Below are 19077 nucleotides of genomic sequence, written 5' to 3'. Positions count from 1 at the left end.
ACGTTTGAAATTGGTGTTCTATTACAATAATTACTTTAAACTTTGTTCTACGGCTGCAGTTGTATGTGATGACTCCAGGTTTTGCTAGGTCCTCTGGTTCAAACTAAATCCCACGGGAAATTTAACGTTTTAATAAATGTGGAAACAGGCTTTGCACAGACATTGTTTACAGGTTTGCTTATAACTGCACATGAAATAAAGCTGCCAAGTAGCTTTTGTTATCAGCTTGAATATATTAAGTAAATGCACAGACACGCGTTTGTTTCCGTGGTGTAGTGGTTATCACATCCGCCTCACACGCGGAAGGGCGCCGGTTCAATCCCGGGCGGAAATAGCTTATTTTCATTCGAAAAATTGTGTTTCAATTTCTTGCAACACTGATAGGCGACAATCGGAGATGAAGGCTAGCGGTGTCAGGAAGGCGTTCGTGGCCCAGCATTCACGTGGTATGATAATGGGGAACCACGGAAAGATGCTTTCACGGCCGGCCACATTGGTGTAAAACATATGAAATTGGGGTTCCATAGGAATAATTCCTTTAACAAGTTAATCCACGTCTGCTGTTATACGTAATATGTCTAGGTCTTACTAGCTTCTCCGGTTCACATTCCAGGCCACCGGAATTTCGAAGCTTTCTTTTAATGTTGGACACAGACGTTCCACAGACAAAAACATTTTCTACACACGGCACGTCAAAGAATGCTACAAAGTAGTTTTCGTCTACAGCTTCATTATATTCGTTAAGTGGGAAGACACTCGGCTGTTTCCGTGGTGTAGTGGTTATCACATCCGCCTAACACGCGGAAGGCCCCCGGTTCAATCCCGGGCGGAAACAATTTTCTTCATTCGAAAAATTGTGTTTGATTTTTTTGCAACACTGGTAGGCGACAATCGGAGATGAAGGCTAGCTGTGAGAAGAAGGCGATCGAGGCCCAGCATTCACGTGGCATGATAATGGGGAACCACGGAAAGATGCTATCACGGCCGGCCACATTGGTGTGAAACATATGAAATTGGGGTTCCATAGGAATAATTCCTTTAACAAGTTGTTCCACGGCTGCTGTTATACGTCAAATCTCTAGGTCTTACTTGCTTCTCCGGTTCACATTCCAGGCCACCGGAAATTCGACGCTTTCTTTTAATGTTGGACACGGACGTTCCACAGACAAAAACATTTGCTACACACGGCACATCAAAGAATGCTACAAAGTAGTTTTCGTCTACAGCTTCATTATATTCGTTAAGTGGGAAAACACTCGGCTGTTTCCGTGGTGTAGTGGTTATCACCTCCGCTTTACACGCGGAAGGTCCCCGGTTCGATCCCGGGCGGAAACAACTTGTATTCAATCTAAAACCAATGTACGGTTCTTTATGCCACACCTATCGGGGACAATGCGAGACAGAAAATAGGAGTGTGAAGAAGGCGTTCGTGGCCCAGCATTCACGTGGTATGATAATGAGGAGCCACGGAAAGATGCATTCACGGCCGGCCACATTTGTGTAAAACATATGAAATTGGGGTACCATAGAAATAATTCCTTTAACAAGTTGTTCCACGGCTGCTGTTATACGTGATATCTCTAGGTCTTACTAGCTTCACTGGTTCTAATTCCAGGCCACAGGAAATTCGGGGCTTTCATTTAATGTTGCACACAGACGCTCCACAGACAAAGAAGTTTACACGTTTGATTAACCCGGCACATCAAAGAATGCTACAAGTAGGTTTGTTTCACAGCTTCAGTATATCCGGAATGGGTGAGGTCAAGCGGTTGTTTCCGCGGTGTAGTGGTTATCACGTCCGCCTCACACGCGGAAGGTCCCCGGTTCGATCCCGGGCGGAAACACCTTATTTTCAATGGACAGGATAGGAGTGTGAAGAAGGCGAGCGTGGCCAAACATTGACGTGGTATGATAATGGTAAACCGATGAATGTTGCCTTTTCGCCTGCACACAATGGTGTAGAACGTTTGAAATTGGTGTTCTATTACAATAATTACTTTAAACTTTGTTCTACGGCTGCTGTAATATGTGATGACTAAAGGTTTTACTAGGTCCTCTGGTTCAAACTAAATCCCACGGGAAATTTAACGTTTTAATAAATGTGGAAACAGGCTTTGCACAGACATTGTTTACAGGTTTGCTTATAACTACACATGAAATAAAGCTACATAGTAGCTTTTGTTATCAGCTTGAATATATTAAGTAAATGCAAAGACACGCGGTTGTTTCCATGGTGTAGTAGTTATCACATCCGCCTAACACGCGGAATGTCCCCGGTTCAATCACGGGCGGAAACAGCTTATTTTCATTCGAAAAATTGTGTTTGATTTTTTTGCAACACTGATAGGCGACAATCGGAGATGAAGGCTGGCGTGGAGAAGAAGGCGTTCGTGGCCCAGCATTCACGTGGTATGATAATGGGGAACCACGGAAAGATGCTTTCACGGCCGGCCAAATTGGTGTGAAACATATGAAATTGGGGTTCCATAGGAATAATTCCATTAGCAAGTTGTTCCACGGCTGCTCTTATACGTGAAATCTCTAGGTCTTACTTGCTTCTCCGGTTCACATTCCAGGCCACCGGAAATTCGACGCTTTCTTTTAATGTTGGACACAGACGTTCCACAGACAAAAACATTTGCTACATACGGCACATCAAAGAATGCTACAAAGTGGTTTTCGTCTACAGCTTCATTATATTCGTTAAGTGGGAAGACACTCGGCTGTTTCCGTGGTGTAGTGGTTATCACGTCCGCTTTACACGCGGAAGGTCCCCGGTTCAATCCCGGGCGGAAACAACTTATATTCAATCTAAAACCAATGTTCGGTTCTTTATGCCACACGTATCGGGGACAATGCGAGACAGAAAATAGGAGTGTGAAGAAGGCGTTCGTGGCCCAGCATTCACGTGGTATGATAATGGGGAACCACGGAAAGATGCTTTCACGGCCGGCCACATCGGTGTAAAACATATGAAATTGGGGTTCCATAGGAATAATTCCTTTAACAAGTTGTTCCACGGCTGCTGTTATACGTGCTATCTCTAGGTCTTACTAGCTTCTCCGGTTCACATTCCATTCCACCGGAAATTGGACGCTTTCCTTTAATGTTGGACACAGACGTTCCACAGACTAAAACATTTGCTACACACGGCACATCAAAGAATGCTACAAAGTAGTTTTCGTCTACAGCTTCATTATATTCGTTAAGTGGGAAGACACTCGGCTGTTTCCGTGGTGTAGTGGTTATCACATCCGCCTCACACGCGGAAGGTCCCCGGTTCGATCCCGGGCGGAAACAACTTATTTTCTATGGACAAGATAGGAGTGTGAAGAAGGCGAGCGTGGCCAAACATTGACGTGGTATGATAATGGTGAACCGAGGAAGGTTGCCTTTTCGCCTGCAGACAATGGTGTAAAACGTTTGAAATTGGTGTTCTATTACAATAATTACTTTAAACTTTGTTCTACGGCTGCAGTTGTATGTGATGACTCCAGGTTTTACTAGGTCCTCTGGTTCAAACTAAATCCCACGGGAAATTTAACATTTTAATAAATGTGGAAACAGGCTTTGCTCAGACACTGTTTACAGGTTTGCTTATAACTGCACATGAAATAAAGCTGCCAAGTAGCTTTTGTTATCAGCTTGAATATGTTAAGTAAATGCAAAGATACGCGGTTGTCTCCATGGTGTATTGGTTATCACATCCGCCTAACACGCGGAAGGGCGCCGGTTCAATCCCGGGCGGAAACAGCTTATTTTCATTCGAAAAATTGTGTTTGATTTTTTTGCAACACTGATAGGCGACAATCGGAGATGAAGGCTAGCGGTGTGAGGAAGGCGTTCGTGGCCCAGCATTCACGTGGTATGATAATGGGGAACCACGGAAAGATGCTTTCACGGCCGGCCACATTGGTGTAAATCATATGAAATTGGGGTTCCATAGGAATAATTCCTTTAACAAGTTGTTCCACGTCTGCTGTTATACGTGATATGTCTAGGTCTTACTAGCTTCTCCGGTTCACATTCCAGGCCACCGGAAATTCGAAGCTTTCTTTTAATGTTGGACACAGACGTTCCACAGACAAAAACATTTGCTACACACGGCACATCAAAGAATGCTACAAAGTAGTTTTCGTCTACAGCTTCATTATATTCGTTAAGTGGAAGAAACTCGGCTGTTTCCGTGGTGTACTGGTTATCACATCCGCCTAACACGCGGAAGGGCCCCGGTTCAATCCCGGGCGGAAACAGCTTATTTTCATTCGAAAAATTGTGTTTGATTTTTTTGCAACACTGGTAGGCGACAATCGGAGATGAAGGCTAGCGGTGAGAAGAAGGCGATCGAGGCCCAGCATTCACGTGGTATGATAATGGGGAACCACGGAAAGATGCTATCACGGCCGGCCTCATTGGTGTGAAACATATGAAATTGGGGTTCCATAGGAATAATTCCTTTAACAAGTTGTTCCACGGCTGCTGTTATACGTGAAATCTCTAGGTCTTACTTGCTTCTCCGATTCACATTCCAGGCCACCGGAAATTCGAAGCTTTCTTTTAATGTTGGACACAGACGTTCCACAGACAAAAACATTTGCTACACACGGCACATCAAAGAATGCTACAAAGTAGTTTTCGCCTACAGCTTCATTATATTCGTTAAGTGGGAAGACACTCGGCTGTTTCCGTGGTGTAGTGGTTATCACGTCCGCTTTACATGCGGAAGGTCCCCGGTTCGATCCCGGGCGGAAACAACTTATATTCAATCTAAAACCAATGTTCGGTTCTTTAAGCCACACGTATCGGGGACAATGCGAGACAGAAAACAGGAGTGTGAAGAAGGCGTTCGTGGCCCAGCATTCACGTGGTATGATAATGAGGAGCCACGGAAAGATGCATTCACGGCCGGCCACATTTGTGTAAAACATATGAAATTGGGGTTCCATAGGAATATTTCCTTTAACAAGTTGTTCCACGTCTGCTGTTATACGTGATATCTCTAGGTCTTACTAGCTTCTCCGGTTCACATTCCATTCCACCGGAAATTCGACGCCTTCTTTTAATGTTGGACACAGACGTTCCACAGACAAAAACATTTGCTACACACGGCACATCAAAGAATGCTACAAAGTAGTTTTCGTCTACAGCTTCATTATATTCGTTAAGTGGGAAGACACTCGGCTGTTTCCGTGGTGTAGTGGTTATCACATCCGCCTCACACGCGGAAGGTCCGCGGTTCGATCCCGGTCGGAATCAACTAATTTTCTTTGGACAAGATAGGAGTGTGAAGAAGGCGAGCGTGGCCAAACATTGACGTGGTATGATAATGGTGAACCGAGTAAGGTTGCCTTTCGCCTGCAGACAATGGTGTAAAACGTTTGAAATTTGTGTTCTATTACAATAATTATTTTAAACTTTGTTTTTTCGGCTGCTGTTATATGTGATGACTCCAGGTTTTGCTAGGTCCTCTGGTTCAAACTAAATCCCACGGGAAATTTAACGTTTTAATAAATGTGGAAACAGGCTTTGCACAGACATTGTTTACAGGTTTGCTTATAACTGCACATGAAATAAAGCTACAAAGTAGCTTTTGTTATCAGCTTGAATATATTAAGTAAATGCGCAGACACGCGGTTGTTTCCGTGGTGTAGTGGTTATCACATCCGCCTAACACGCGGAAGGGCCCCGGTTCAATCCCGGGCGGAAACAGCTTATTTTCATTCGAAAAATTGTGTTTGATTTTTTTGCAACACTGATAGGCGACAATCGGAGATGAAGGCTAGCGGTGTGAGGAAGGCGTTCGTGGCCCAGCATTCACGTGGTATGATAATGGGGAACCACGGAAAGATGCTTTCACGGCCGGCCACATTGGTGTAAAACATATGAAATTGGGGTTCCATAGGAATAATTCCTTTAACAAGTTGTTCCACGGCTGCTGTTATACGTGCTATCTCTAGGTCTTACTAGCTTCTCCGGTTCACATTCCAGGCCACCGGAAATTGGACGCTTTCTTTTAATGTTGGACACAGACGTTCCACAGACAAAAACATTTGCTACACACGGCACATCAAAGAATGCTACAAAGTAGTTTTCGTCTACAGCTTCATTATATTCGTTAAGTGGGAAGACACTCGGCTGTTTCCGTGGTGTAGTGGTTATCACGTCCGTTTTACACGCGGAAGGTCCCCGGTTCGATCCCGGGCGGAAACAACTTATATTCTATCTAAAACCAATGTTCGGTTCTTTATGCCACACGTATCGGGGACAATGCGAGACAGAAAATAGGAGTGTGAAGAAGGCGTTCATGGCCCAGCATTCACGTGGTATGATAATGAGGAGCCACGGAAAGATGCTTTCACGGCCGGCCACATTGGTGTAAAACATATGAAATTGGGATTCCATAGGAATAATTCCTTTAACAAGTAGTTCCACGCCTGCTGTTATACGTGATATCTCTAGGTCTTACTAGCTTCACTGGTTCACATTCCACGCCACCGGAAATTCGGGGCTTTCATTTAATGTTGCACACAGACGGTCCACAGACAAAGAAGTTTACACGTTTCATTAACCCGGCACCTCAAAGAATGCTACAAGTATGTTTGTTTCACAGCTTCAGTATATCCGGAATGGGTGAGTTCAGGCGGTTGTTTCCGCGGTGTAGTGGTTATCACATCCGTCTAACACGCGGAAGGTCACCGGTTCAATCCCGGGCGGAAACAGCATTTTTTCTTTCGAAAAATTGTGTTTGATTTTTTTGCAACTCTGATAGGCGACATCGGAGAAGAAGGCTAGCGGTTTGAAGAAGTCGAGCGTGGCCCGGCATTCGCGTGGTATGATAATGGGGAACCACAGAAAAATGCTTTCACGGCTGCCCTCATTGGTGTAAAACATATGAAATTGGCGTTCCATAAGAATACTTCCTTTAACAAGTTGTTCCACGGCTGCTGTTATACGTGATATCTCCAGGTCTTACTAAATTCTCCTGTTCACATTCCAGGCCACCGGAAATTCGACGCTTTCTTTTAATGTCGGACACAGACTTTCCATATACAAAAACGTTTGCTTAACCCGGCACATCAAAGAATGCTACATTTAGGTTTGGTTTACAGCTCCAGTATATCCGGAATGGGCGATGACAAGCGGTTTTTTCCGTGGTGTAGTGTTTATCACATCCGCCACACACGCGGAAGGTCCCCGGTTCGATCCCGGTCGGAAACATTTTATTTTCAATGGCAAACCAATGTTCGTATGGGGGACAATGCGAGACAGAAAATAGGAGTGTGAAGAAGGCGTTCGTGGCCCAGCATTAACGTGGTATGATAATGGGGAACCAGGGAAAGATGCTTTCACGGCCGGCCACATTGGTGTAAAACATATGAAATTGGGGTTCCATAGGAATAATTCCATTAACAAGTTGTTCCACGTCTGCTGTTATACGTGATATCTATAGGTCTTACTACCTTCTCCGGTTCACATTCCAGGCCACCGGAAATTCGACGCTTTCTTTTAATGTTGGACACAGACGTTCCACAGACAAAAACATTTGCTACACACGGCACATCATAGAATGCTACAAAGTAGTTTTCGTCTACAGCTTCATTATATTCGTTAAGTGGGAAGACACTCGGCTGTTTCCGTGGTGTAGTGGTTATCACATCCGCCTAACACGCGGAAGGGCGCCGGTTCAATCCCGGGCGGAAACAGCTTATTTTCAATGGACAAGGTGGGAGTGTGAAGGAGGCGAGCGTGGCCAAACATTCACGTGGTATGATAATGGTAAACCGAGGAATGTTGCCTTCCCGCCTGCAGAATTTGGTGTAGAACGTTTGAAATTGGTGTTCTATAAAAAAATTACTTTAAAATGTTGTTGTACGGCTGCTGTTATATGTGATGACTCCAGGTTTTACTAGGTCCTCTGGTTCAAGCTAAATCCCACGGGAAATTTAACGTTTTAATAAATGTGGAAACAGGCTTTGCACAGACTTTGTTTACATGTTTGCTTATAACTGCACATGAAATAAAGCTATCAAGTAGCTTTTGTTATCAGCTTGAATATATTAAGTAAATGCAAAGACACGCGGTTGTTTCCGTGGTGTAGTGGTTATCACATCCACCTAACACGCGGAAGGTCCCCGGATCGATCCCGGGCAGAACCAACTTATTTTCAATGGACAAGGTAGGAGTGTGAAGGAGGCGAGCGTGGTCAAACATTCTCGGGGTATGATAATGGTAAACCGATGAATGTTGCCTTCCCGCCTGCAGAATTTGGTGTAGAACGTTTGAAATTGGTGTTCTATAAAAAAATTACTTTAAAATGTTGTTGTACGGCTGCTGTTATATGTGATGACTCCAGGTTTTACTAGGTCCTCTGGTTCAAACTAAATCCCACGGGCAATTTAACGTTTTAATAAATGTGGAAACAGGCTTTGCACAGACATTGTTTACAGGTTTCCTTATAACTGCACATGAAATAAAGCTACAAAGTAGCTTTAATTATCAGCTTGAATATATTAAGTAAATGCACAGACACGCGGTTGTTTCCGTGGTGTAGTGGTTATCACATCCGCCTAACACGCGGAAGGGCGCCGGTTCAATCCCGGGCGGAAACAGCTTATTTTCATTCGAAAAATTGTGTTTGGCCGCCTCTGTGGTGTAGTGGTTAGCGTGATTAGCTGCCACCCCCGGAGGTCCGGGTTCGATTCCCGGCTCTGCCACGAAATTTGAAAAGTGGTACGAGGGCTGGAACGGGGTCCACTCAGCCTCGGGAGGTCAACTGAGTAGAGGTGGGTTCGATTCCCACCTCAGCCATCCTGGAAGTGGTTTTCCGTGGTTTCCCACTTCTCCTCCAGGCGAATGCCGGGATGGTACCTAACTTAAGGCCACGGCCGCTTCCTTCCCTCTTCCTTGCCTATCCCTTCCAATCCTCCCATCCCTCCACAAGGCCCCTGTTCAGCTTAGCAGGTGAGGCCGCCTGGGCGAGGTACTGGTCATACTCCCCAGTTGTATCCCCTGACCAAGAGTCTGAAGCTCCAGGACACTGCCCTTGAGGCGGTAGAGGTGGGATCCCTCGCTAAGTCCGAGGGAAAAACCGAACCTGGAGGGTAAACAGATGATGATGATGATGATGATGAAAATTGTGTTTGATTTTTTTGCAACACTGATAGGCGACAATCGGAGATGAAGGCTAGCGGTGTGAGGAAGACGTTCGTGGCCTAGCATTCACGTGGTATGATAATGTTGAACCACGGAAAGATGCTTTCACGGCCGGCCACATTGTTGTAAATCATATGAAATTGGGGTTCCATAGGAATAATTCCTTTAACAAGTTGTTCCACGTCTGCTGTTATACGTGATATGTCTAGGTCTTACTAGCTTCTCCGGTTCACATTCCAGGCCACCGGAAATTCGAAGCTTTCTTTTAATGTTGGACACAGACGTTCCACAGACAAAAACATTTGCTACACACAGCACATCAAAGAATGCTACAAAGTAGTTTTCGTCTACAGCTTCATTATATTCGTTAAGTGGAAAGAAACTCGGCTGTTTCCGTGGTGTACTGGTTATCACATCCGCCTAACACGCGGAAGGGCCCCGGTTCAATCCCGGGCGGAAACAGCTTATTTTCATTCGAAAAATTGTGTTTGATTTTTTTGCAACACTGGTAGGCGACAATCGGAGATGAAGGCTAGCGGTGAGAAGAAGGCGATCGAGGCCCAGCATTCACGTGGTATGATAATGGGGAACCACGGAAGGATGCTATCACGGCCGGCCACATTGGTGTGAAACATATGAAATTGGGGTTCCATAGGAATAATTCCTTTAACAAGTTGTTCCACGGCTGCTGTTATACGTGAAATCTCTAGGTCTTACTTGCTTCTCCGGTTCACATTCCAGGCCACCGGAAATTCGAAGCTTTCTTTTAATGTTGGACACAGACGTTCCACAGACAAAAACATTTGCTACACACGGCACATCAAAGAATGCTACAAAGTAGTTTTCGTCTACAGCTTCATTATATTCGTTAAGTGGGAAGACACTCGGCTGTTTCCGTGGTGTAGTGGTTATCACGTCCGCTTTACAAGCGGAAGGTCCCCGGTTCGATCCCGGGCGGAAACAACTTATATTCTATCTAAAACCAATGTTCGGTTCTTTATGCCACACGTATCGGGGACAATGCGAGACAGAAAATAGGAGTGTGAAGAAGGCGTTCGTGGCCCAGCATTCACGTGGTATGATAATGGGGAACCACGGAAAGATGCTTTCACGGCCGGCCACATTGGTGTAAAACATATGAAATTGGGGTTCCATAGGAATAATTCCTTTAACAAGTTGTTCCACGGCTGCTGTTATACGTGATATCTCTAGGTCTTACTAGCTTCACTGGTTCACATTCCACGCCACCGGAAATTCGGGGCTTTCATTTAATGTTGCACACAGACGGTCCACAGACAAAGAAGTTTACACGTTTCATTAACCCGGCACCTCAAAGAATGATACAAGTATGTTTGTTTCACAGCTTCAGTATATCCGGAATGGGTGAGTTCAGGCGGTTGTTTCCGCGGTGTAGTGGTTATCACATCCGTCTAACACGCGGAAGGTCACCGGTTCAATCCCGGGCGGAAACAGCTTTTTTTCTTTCGAAAAATTGTGTTTGATTTTTTTGCAACTCTGATAGGCGACATCGGAGAAGAAGGCTAGCGGTTTGAAGAAGTCGAGCGTGGCCCGGCATTCGCGTGGTATGATAATGGGGAACCACAGAAAAATATTTCACGGCAGCCCTCATTGGTGTAAAACAAATGAAATTGGCGTTCCATAAGAATACTTCCTTTAACAAGTTGTTCCACGGCTGCTGTTATACGTGATATCTCCAGGTCTTACTAAATTCTCTTGTTCACATTCCAGGCCATCGGAAATTCGACGCTTTCTATTAATGTTGGACACAGACGTTCCATATACAAAAACGTTTGCTTAACCCGGCACATCAAAGAATGGTACAAAGTATGTTTCGTCTACAGCTTCATTATATTCGGAAAGTGGGAAGACACTCAGCTGTTTCCTTGGTGTAGTGGTTATCACATCCGCCTAACACGCGGAAGGGCCCCGGTTCGATCCCGGGCAGAAACAACTTATTTTCTATGGACAAGATAGGAGTGTGAAGAAGGCGAGCGTGGCCAAACATTGACGTGGTATGATAATGGTGAACCGAGGAAGGTTGCCTTTTTTGCCTGCAGACAATGGTGTAAAACGTTTGAAATTGGTGTTCTATTACAATAATTACTTTAAACTTTGTTCTACGGCTGCTGTTATATGTGATGACTCCAGGTTTTACTAGATCCTCTCCCCACTATCGGCAGCCCTGACGATGGTTTTCCGTGGTTTCCCATTTTCACACCAGGCAAATGCTGGGGCTGTACCTTAATGAAGGCCACGGCCACTTCCTTCCCACCCCTAGCCCTTTCCTGTCCCATCGTCGTCATAAGACCTATCTGTGTCGGTGCGACGTAAAGCAAGTAGCAAAAAAAAAAAAAAAACTAGGTCCTCTGGTTCAAACTAAATCACACGGGAAATTTAACGTTTTAATAAATGTGGAAACAGGCTTTGCACAGACATTGTTTACAGGTTTGCTTATAACTGCACATGAAATAAAGCTACATAGTAGCTTTTGTTATCAGCTTGAATATATTAAGTAATTGCAAAGACACGCGGTTGTTTCCGTGGTGTTGTGGTTATCACATCCGCCTAACACGCGAAAGGTCCCCGCGTCGATCCCGGGCAGAAACAACTTATTTTCAATGGACAAGGTAGGAGTGTGAAGGAGGCGAGCGTGGCCAAACATTCACGTGGTATCATAACGGTAAACCGATGAATGTTGCCTTCCCGCCTGCAGACTTTGGTGTAGAACGTTTGAAATTGGTGTTCTATAAATAAATTACTTTAAAATGTTGTTGTACGGCTGCTGTTATATGTGATGACTCCAGGTTTTACTAGGTCCTCTGGTTCAAAGTAAATCGCACGGGAAATTTAACGTTTTAATAAATGTGGAAACAGGCTTCCTCAGACATTGTTTACAGGTTTGCTTATAACTGCACATGAAATAAAGCTACCAAGTAGCTTTTGTTATCAGCACGAATATATTAAGTAAATGCAAAGACACGAGGTTGTTTCCGTGGTGTAGTAGTTATCACATCCGCCTAACACGCGGAAGGTCCCCGGTTCAATAACGGGCGGAAAAAGCTTACTTTCATTCGAAAAATTGTGTTTGATTTTTTTGCAACACTGATAGGCGACAATCGGAGATGCAGGCTAGCGGTGAGAAGAAGGCGTTCGTGGCCCAGCATTCACGTGGTATGATAATGGGGAACCAAGGAAAGATGCTTTCACGGCCGGCCACATTGGTGTGAAACATATGAAATTGGGGTTCCATAGGGATAATTCCATTAATAAGTTGTTCCACTGCTGCTGTTATACGTGAAATCTCTAGGTCTTACTTGCTTCTCCGGTTCACATTCCAGGCCACCGGAAATTCGGGGCTTTCATTTAATGTTGCACACAGACGCTCAACTGACAAAGAAGTTTACACGTTTGATTAATCCGGCACATCAAAGAATGCTACAAGTAGGTTTGTTTCACAGCTTCAGTATATCCGGAATGGGTGCGGTCAAGCGGTTGTTTCCGCGGTGTAGTGGTTATCACATCCGCCTCACACGCGGAAGGTCCCCGGTTCGATCCCGGGCGGAAACAATTTATTTTCAATGGACAAGATAGGAGTGTGAAGAAGGCGAGCGTGGCCGAACATTGACGTGGTATGATAATGGTAAACCGATGAATGTTGCCTTTTCGCCTGCAGACAATAGTGTAGAACGTTTGAAATTGGTGTTCTGTTACAATTATTACTTTAAACTTTGTTCTACGGCTGCTGTTATATGTGATGACTCCAGGTTTTACTACGTCCTCTGGTTCAAACTAAATCCCACGGGAAATTTAATGTTTTAATAAATGTGCAAACAGGCTTTGCACAGACATTGTTTACAGGTTTGCTTATAACTGCACATGAAATAAAGCTACAAAGTAGCTTTTGTTATCAGCTTGAATATATTAAGTAAATGCAAAGACACGCGGTTGTTTCCGTGGTGTAGTGGTTATCACATCCGCCTAACACGCGGAAGGTCCCCGGTTCAATCCCGGGCGGAAACAGCTTATTTTCATTCGAAAAATTGTGTTTGATTTTTTTGCAACTCTGATAGGCGACATCGGAGAAGAAGGCTAACAGTTTGAAGAAGTCGAGCGTGGCCCGGCATGCGCGTGGTATGATAATGGGGAACCACAGAAAAATGCTTTCACGGCTGCCCTCATTGGTGTAAAACATATGAAATTAGCGTTCCGTAAGAATACTTCCTTTAACAAGTTGTTCCACGGCTGCTGTTATACGTGATATCTCTAGGTCTTACTAAATTCTCTTGTTCACATTCCAGGCCACCGTAAATTCGGCGCTTTCTTTTAATGTTGGACACAGACGTTCCACATACAAAAACGTTTGCTTAACCCGGCACATCAAAGAATGGTACAAAGTAGGTTTCGTCTACAGCTTCATTATATTCGGTAAGTGGGAAGACACTCGGCTGTTTCCGTGGTGTAGTGGTTATCACGTCCGCTTTACACGCGGAAGGTCCCCGTTTCGATCCCGGGCGGAAACAACTTATTTTCAATGGCAAACCAATGTTCGTATGGGGGACAATGCGAGACAGAAAAAGGGAGTGTGAAGAAGGCGATCGTGGCCGTACATTCACTTGGTGTGATAATGGTAAACCAAGGTAAGTTGATTATTCTCCTGCAGACATTGGTGTAGTACGTTTGAAAATGGCGTTCCATAAGAATACGTCCCTTAACAAATTGTTCCACGGCTGCTGTTATACGTGATATCTCTAGGTCTTACTAGCTTCACTGGTTCACATTCCAGGCCACTGGAAATTCGGGGCTTTCATTAAATATTGCACACAGACGCTCCACAGACAAAGAAGTTTACACGTTTGATTAACCCGGCACATCAAAGAATGCTACAAGTAGGTTTGTTTCACAGCTTCAGTATATCCGGAATGGGTGATGTCAAGCGGTTGTTTCCCCGGTGTAGTGGTTATCACAGCCGCCTAACACGCGGAAGGTCCCCGGTTCAATCCCGGGCGAAAACAGCTTATTTTCATTCGAAAAATTGTGTTTGATTTTTTTGCAACTCTGATAGGCGACATCGGAGAAGAAGGCTAGCGGTTTGAAGAAGTCGAGCGTGGCCCGGCATTCGCGTGGTATGATAATGGGGAATCACGGAAAGATGCTTTCACGGCTGCCCTCATTGGTGTAAAACATATGAAATTGGCGTTCCTTAAGAATACTTCCTTTAACAAGTTGTTCCACGGCTGCTGTTATACGTGATATCTCTAGGTCTTACTAGCTTCTCCGGTTCACATTAAAGGCCACCGGAAATTTGGGGCTTTCATTTAATGTTGGACACACACGTTCCAGAGAAAAAGATGTTTACTCGTTTACGCGGAAGGTCCCCGGTTCAATCCCGGGCGGAAACAGCTTATATTCATTCGAAAAAGTGTGTTTGATTTTTTTGCAACACTGATAGGCGGCAATCGGAGAAGAAGGTTGGCGGTGTGAGGAAAGCATGCGTGGCCCAGCATTCGCGTGGTATGATGATGGGGAACCACGGAAAGATGCTTTCACGGCTGCCCACATTGGTGTAAAGCATATGAAATTGGCGTTCCATAAGAATACTTCCTTTAACAACCGAGGAATGTTGCCTTCCCGCCTGCAGACTTTGGTGTAGAACGTTTGAAATTGGTGTTCTAAAAGAATAATTAATTTAAAAGTTCCTTCTGCGGCTGCTGTTGTACGTGATATCTCTAGGGCTTGTCCGCCTCTGTGGTGTAGTTGTTAGCGTGATTAGCTGCCACCCCGGGAGGCCCGGGTTCGATTCCCGGCTCTGCCACGAAATTTGAAAAGTGGTACGAGGTCTGGAACGGGGTCCACTCAGCCTCGGGAGGTCAACTGAGTAGAGTTGGGTTCGATTCCCACCTCAGCAATCTTGGATGTGGTTTTCCGTTTTTTTCCCGCTTCTCCTCCAGGCGAATGCCGGGATGGTACCTGACTTAAGGCCACGGCCGCTTCCTTCCCTCTTCCTTGCCTATCCCTTCCAATCTTCCCATCCCTCCACAAGGCCCCTGTTCAGCATAGCAGGTGCGGCCGCCTGGGCGAGGTACTGGTCATACTCCCCAGTTGTATCCCCCGACCAAGAGTCTGAAGCTCCAGGACACTGCCCTTGAGGCGGTAGAGGTGGGATCCCTCGCTAAGTCCGAGGGAAAAACCGAACCTGGAGGGTAAACAGATGATGATGATGATGACGTTTGAAATTGGTGTTCCCTTGCAATAATTACTTTATACTTTGTTCTACGGCTGCTGTTATATGTGATGACTCCAGGTTTTACTAGGTTCTCTGGTTCAAACTACATCCCACGGGAAATTTAACGTTTTAATTTAATGTGGAACACAGGCTTTCCACAGACAAGATTGTTTAAACGTTTGCTTATCACTGCACATGAAATAAAGCTACAAAGTAGCTTTTGTTATCAGCTTGAATATATTAAGTAAATGCGGAGACAGGCGGTTGTTTCCGTGGTGTAGTGCTTATCACCTCCGCCTAACACGCGGAAGGTCCCCGGTTCAACCCCGGGCGGAGACGGGCTTATTTTCATTCGAAAAACTGTGTTTGATTTTTTTGCCACACTGATAGGCGAAAATCGGAGAAGAAGGCTAGCTCTGTGAAGAAGGCGTGCGTGGCCCAGCATTCGCGTGGTATGATAATGGGGAACCACGGAAGGATGCTTTCACGGCTGCCCACATTGGCGTAAAACATATGAAATTGGCGTTCCATAAGAATACTTCCTTTAACAAGTTTTTCCACGGCTGCTTTTATACGTGATATCTCTAGGTCTTACTAGCTTCTCCGGTTCACATTCCAGGACACCGGAAAATCGGGGCTTTCATTTAATGTTGCACACAGACGCTCCACAGACAAAGAAGTTTACACATTTGATTAACCCGGCACATCAGAGAATGCTACAAAGTAGGTTTCGCCTACAGCTTCATTATATCCGGAATGGGTGAAGACACGCGGTTGTTTCCGTGGTGTAGTGGTTATCACATCCGCCTCACACGCGGAAGGTATCGGGTTCGATCCCGGGCGGAAATACCTAATTTTCAATGTTCAAGGTAGGAGTGTGAAGAAGGCGAGCGTGGCAAAAAAATTCTCGTGGTATGATAATGGTAAACCGAGGAAAGTTGCCTTCTCGCCTGCAGACATTGGGGTAGAACGTTTGAAATTGGTGTTCTAAAAGAATAATTAATTTAAAAGTTTCTTCTGCGGCTGCTGTTATACGTGATATCTCTAGGGCTTGTCCGCCTCTGTGGTGTAGTTGTTAGCGTGATTAGCTGCCACCCCCGGAGGCCCGGGTTCGATTCCCGGCTCTGCCACGAAATTTGATAAGTGGTACGAGGTCTGGAACGGGGTCCACTCAGCCTCGGGAGGTCAACTGAGTAGAGTTGGGTTCGATTCCCACCTCAGCAATCTTGGATGTGGTTTTCCGTTTTTTTCCCGCTTCTCCTCCAGGCGAATGCCGGGATGGTACCTGACTTAAGGCCACGGCCGCTTCCTTCCCTCTTCCTTGCCTATCCCTTCCAATCTTCCCATCCCTCCACAAGGCCCCTGTTCAGCATAGCAGGTGAGGCCGCCTGGCTGAGGTACTGGTCATACTCCCCCGTTGTATCCCCCGACCAAGTGTCTCTAAGCTCCAGGACACTGCCCTTGGGGAGGTAGAGGTCGGATCCCTCGCTATGTCCGAGGGAAAAACCGAACCTGGAGGGTAAACAGATGATGATGAAGATGAAAGAAGAAAGAAAGAAAAAGTAACTGCCTACATAATACAGGTTTGAAAAACAAATCAATACACAACAAAAGAAATGCGAATGTAAATATACTAGTAAGCTTAATAAAAATATGAAATGAAATTTAACTAATTGTATCCTTGCATGACTAGATCTAAGCTGAGTCCGAGGGGAAAATCAACCCTGGATGGTAAACAGATTATGAAAGAAAGAAAGATGATTATGGGATACCAGGGGGTGTTGCTTTCACGGCTGCCGACATTCGTCTTAAACGTTTGAAATTGGCATTCTGATTAAATAGTTCCTTAAACAAGTTGCTCTACGGCTGCTGTTATACGTGATGACTCCAGGTTTTACTAGCTCGTCTGGTTCAAATTCCAGGCCACGGGAAATTTCGCGCCTTAATTTAATGTGGAACCCAGACGTTCCACAGACAAAAAATTTACACATTTGCTTAACACTGCACATCAAAAGAATGCTACAAAGTAGCCATGGTTTAGAGATTCAATATACTTTGTAAATGGATCCACGGGCGGTTGTTTTCCTGGAGTAGTGAGTATCCCGTCCCCCTAACACGCAAAAGGTCCCCAGTTCGATGCCGGGCGGATACAGCTAATAATATTTATTGGAAAATCACATTTTAAATAATATATATTCTGCAACGCAGATAGGTCTCATGGCAGCAATGGGAGATGAAAACGCTAGGAGTGTGAATAAAGCGGGCGCGAAAGTAGTAAACCAAGAGAAATTTTCATCAGGGTTTCCGAATTTGGCGATCAAATACTTTAAGGTAAGAAGTACTTAATCCTCAGACTGATTCGTTTACACGTGTGCTTAATCGGACTTCTATAAGAATAGCTTCTTTAACACGTTGCTTTTTGACTGTTGTTATGTGTGATGACTATAGATCTTACTAGCTCCTCTGGTTCAAATTCCAGGCCACCGGATATTTCGGGCTTTCATTGAATGTGCAACACAGACGTTCCAAAGACAAAAAAAGTTCACACGTTTGCTTAACACTGCACGTCAAAGAATGCTACAAAGTAGGTTTGGTTTACAGCTTCAGTATATTCGGTAAGTAGAAAGACGCGCGGTTGTTTCCGTGGTGTAGTGGTTATCACACCTGCTTTACGCTTTACGCGCCGGTTCGATCCCGGGCGGAAACAGCTACGTTTTTACCTGAAAATAATTTTTTAAATTATGTATTCTGCAAGACCGATAGGTCCTATGGTGGCAATGGGTGATGAAAAAGCTAGAAGTGTGTATAAAGCCGGCGGGAAAGTAGTATCATCATCATCATCATCATCTGTTTACCCTCCAGGTTCGGTTTTTCCCTCGGACTTAGCGAGGGATCCCACCTCTACCGCCTCAAGGGCAGTGTCCTCTAGCTTCAGACTCTTTGTCGGGGGATACAACTGGGGAGTATGACCAGTACCTCACCCAGGCCGCCTCACCTGCTATGTTGAACAGGGGCCTTGTGGAGGGATGGGAAGATTGGAAGGGATAGGCAAGGAAGAGGGAAGGAAGCGGCCGTGGCCTTAAGTTAGGTACCATCCCGGCATTCGCCTGGAGGAGAAGTGGGAAACCATGGAAAACCACTTCCAGGATGGGTAAGGTGAGAATCGAACCTACCTCTACTCAGTTGACCTCCCGAGGCTGAGTGGACCCCGTTCCAGCCCTCGTACCACTTTTCAAATTTCGTGGCAGAGCCGGGAATCGAACCCGGACCTCCGGGGGTGGCAGCTAATCACGCTAACCACTCGGGAGAGTAGTAAACCAGGGGAAATTTCATCAGGGCTCCCAAATTTGGCGATAAAATACTTTAAGGTAACAAATACTTCCTCCTTAGTTTGTTAGTTAGTTCATTAATAAGTTGTTTTACGGCACACATGTTCCACAGACAAAAAAAAAGTTTACACGTTCGCTTAACGCAGCACATCAAAGAATGGTACAAATTAGCTTTGGTTTACAGCTTGGATATATTCTGAAATGTGAAGACACGCGGTTCTTTCCTCATCTGTTTACCCTCCAGGTTCGGTTTTTCCCTCGGACTTAGCGAGGGATCCCACCTCTACCGCCTCAAGGGCAGTGTCCTCTAGCTTCAGACTCTTTGTCGGGGGATACAACTGGGGAGTATGA

The 19077-nt window shown here is 45.2% G+C and overlaps 1 protein-coding gene and 22 non-coding genes across 23 annotated transcripts in view; 22 read left to right on the top strand and 1 right to left on the bottom strand.

The window, feature by feature from the left end:
• LOC136867430 (endochitinase) overlaps nucleotides 1-19077 on the bottom strand; it is a 274252-nt gene that overhangs the window by 221897 nt on the left and 33278 nt on the right. The gene's annotated exons all lie outside the window — the stretch shown is intronic.
• On the top strand, nucleotides 262-334 carry TRNAV-CAC (transfer RNA valine (anticodon AAC)). Its single transcript has one exon. It is a non-coding gene; the product is annotated as a tRNA-Val (tRNA).
• TRNAV-AAC (transfer RNA valine (anticodon AAC)) lies at nucleotides 763-835 on the top strand. Its single transcript has one exon. It is a non-coding gene; the product is annotated as a tRNA-Val (tRNA).
• Nucleotides 1263-1335, top strand: TRNAV-UAC (transfer RNA valine (anticodon UAC)). Its single transcript has one exon. It is a non-coding gene; the product is annotated as a tRNA-Val (tRNA).
• TRNAV-CAC (transfer RNA valine (anticodon CAC)) lies at nucleotides 1772-1844 on the top strand. Its single transcript has one exon. It is a non-coding gene; the product is annotated as a tRNA-Val (tRNA).
• TRNAV-UAC (transfer RNA valine (anticodon UAC)) lies at nucleotides 2726-2798 on the top strand. Its single transcript has one exon. It is a non-coding gene; the product is annotated as a tRNA-Val (tRNA).
• On the top strand, nucleotides 3228-3300 carry TRNAV-CAC (transfer RNA valine (anticodon CAC)). The gene has a single exon. It is a non-coding gene; the product is annotated as a tRNA-Val (tRNA).
• TRNAV-AAC (transfer RNA valine (anticodon AAC)) lies at nucleotides 4181-4253 on the top strand. The gene has a single exon. It is a non-coding gene; the product is annotated as a tRNA-Val (tRNA).
• TRNAV-UAC (transfer RNA valine (anticodon UAC)) lies at nucleotides 4682-4754 on the top strand. Its single transcript has one exon. It is a non-coding gene; the product is annotated as a tRNA-Val (tRNA).
• TRNAV-AAC (transfer RNA valine (anticodon AAC)) lies at nucleotides 5637-5709 on the top strand. The gene has a single exon. It is a non-coding gene; the product is annotated as a tRNA-Val (tRNA).
• Nucleotides 6138-6210, top strand: TRNAV-UAC (transfer RNA valine (anticodon UAC)). The gene has a single exon. It is a non-coding gene; the product is annotated as a tRNA-Val (tRNA).
• TRNAV-AAC (transfer RNA valine (anticodon CAC)) lies at nucleotides 6647-6719 on the top strand. The gene has a single exon. It is a non-coding gene; the product is annotated as a tRNA-Val (tRNA).
• On the top strand, nucleotides 7631-7703 carry TRNAV-AAC (transfer RNA valine (anticodon AAC)). The gene has a single exon. It is a non-coding gene; the product is annotated as a tRNA-Val (tRNA).
• On the top strand, nucleotides 8537-8609 carry TRNAV-AAC (transfer RNA valine (anticodon AAC)). Its single transcript has one exon. It is a non-coding gene; the product is annotated as a tRNA-Val (tRNA).
• On the top strand, nucleotides 9543-9615 carry TRNAV-AAC (transfer RNA valine (anticodon AAC)). The gene has a single exon. It is a non-coding gene; the product is annotated as a tRNA-Val (tRNA).
• TRNAV-UAC (transfer RNA valine (anticodon UAC)) lies at nucleotides 10044-10116 on the top strand. Its single transcript has one exon. It is a non-coding gene; the product is annotated as a tRNA-Val (tRNA).
• Nucleotides 10553-10625, top strand: TRNAV-AAC (transfer RNA valine (anticodon AAC)). The gene has a single exon. It is a non-coding gene; the product is annotated as a tRNA-Val (tRNA).
• TRNAV-AAC (transfer RNA valine (anticodon AAC)) lies at nucleotides 11052-11124 on the top strand. Its single transcript has one exon. It is a non-coding gene; the product is annotated as a tRNA-Val (tRNA).
• TRNAV-CAC (transfer RNA valine (anticodon CAC)) lies at nucleotides 12669-12741 on the top strand. Its single transcript has one exon. It is a non-coding gene; the product is annotated as a tRNA-Val (tRNA).
• On the top strand, nucleotides 13122-13194 carry TRNAV-AAC (transfer RNA valine (anticodon CAC)). Its single transcript has one exon. It is a non-coding gene; the product is annotated as a tRNA-Val (tRNA).
• On the top strand, nucleotides 13622-13694 carry TRNAV-UAC (transfer RNA valine (anticodon UAC)). The gene has a single exon. It is a non-coding gene; the product is annotated as a tRNA-Val (tRNA).
• TRNAV-AAC (transfer RNA valine (anticodon AAC)) lies at nucleotides 15664-15736 on the top strand. The gene has a single exon. It is a non-coding gene; the product is annotated as a tRNA-Val (tRNA).
• On the top strand, nucleotides 16174-16246 carry TRNAV-CAC (transfer RNA valine (anticodon CAC)). Its single transcript has one exon. It is a non-coding gene; the product is annotated as a tRNA-Val (tRNA).

This window comes from Anabrus simplex, chromosome 3 (genome assembly GCF_040414725.1).
Source record: "Anabrus simplex isolate iqAnaSimp1 chromosome 3, ASM4041472v1, whole genome shotgun sequence".
Taxonomy (NCBI): Eukaryota; Metazoa; Arthropoda; class Insecta; order Orthoptera; family Tettigoniidae; genus Anabrus; species Anabrus simplex.
Note: the sequence above shows the minus strand (reverse complement) of the source record. Positions and strands in the feature narration are given on the sequence as shown.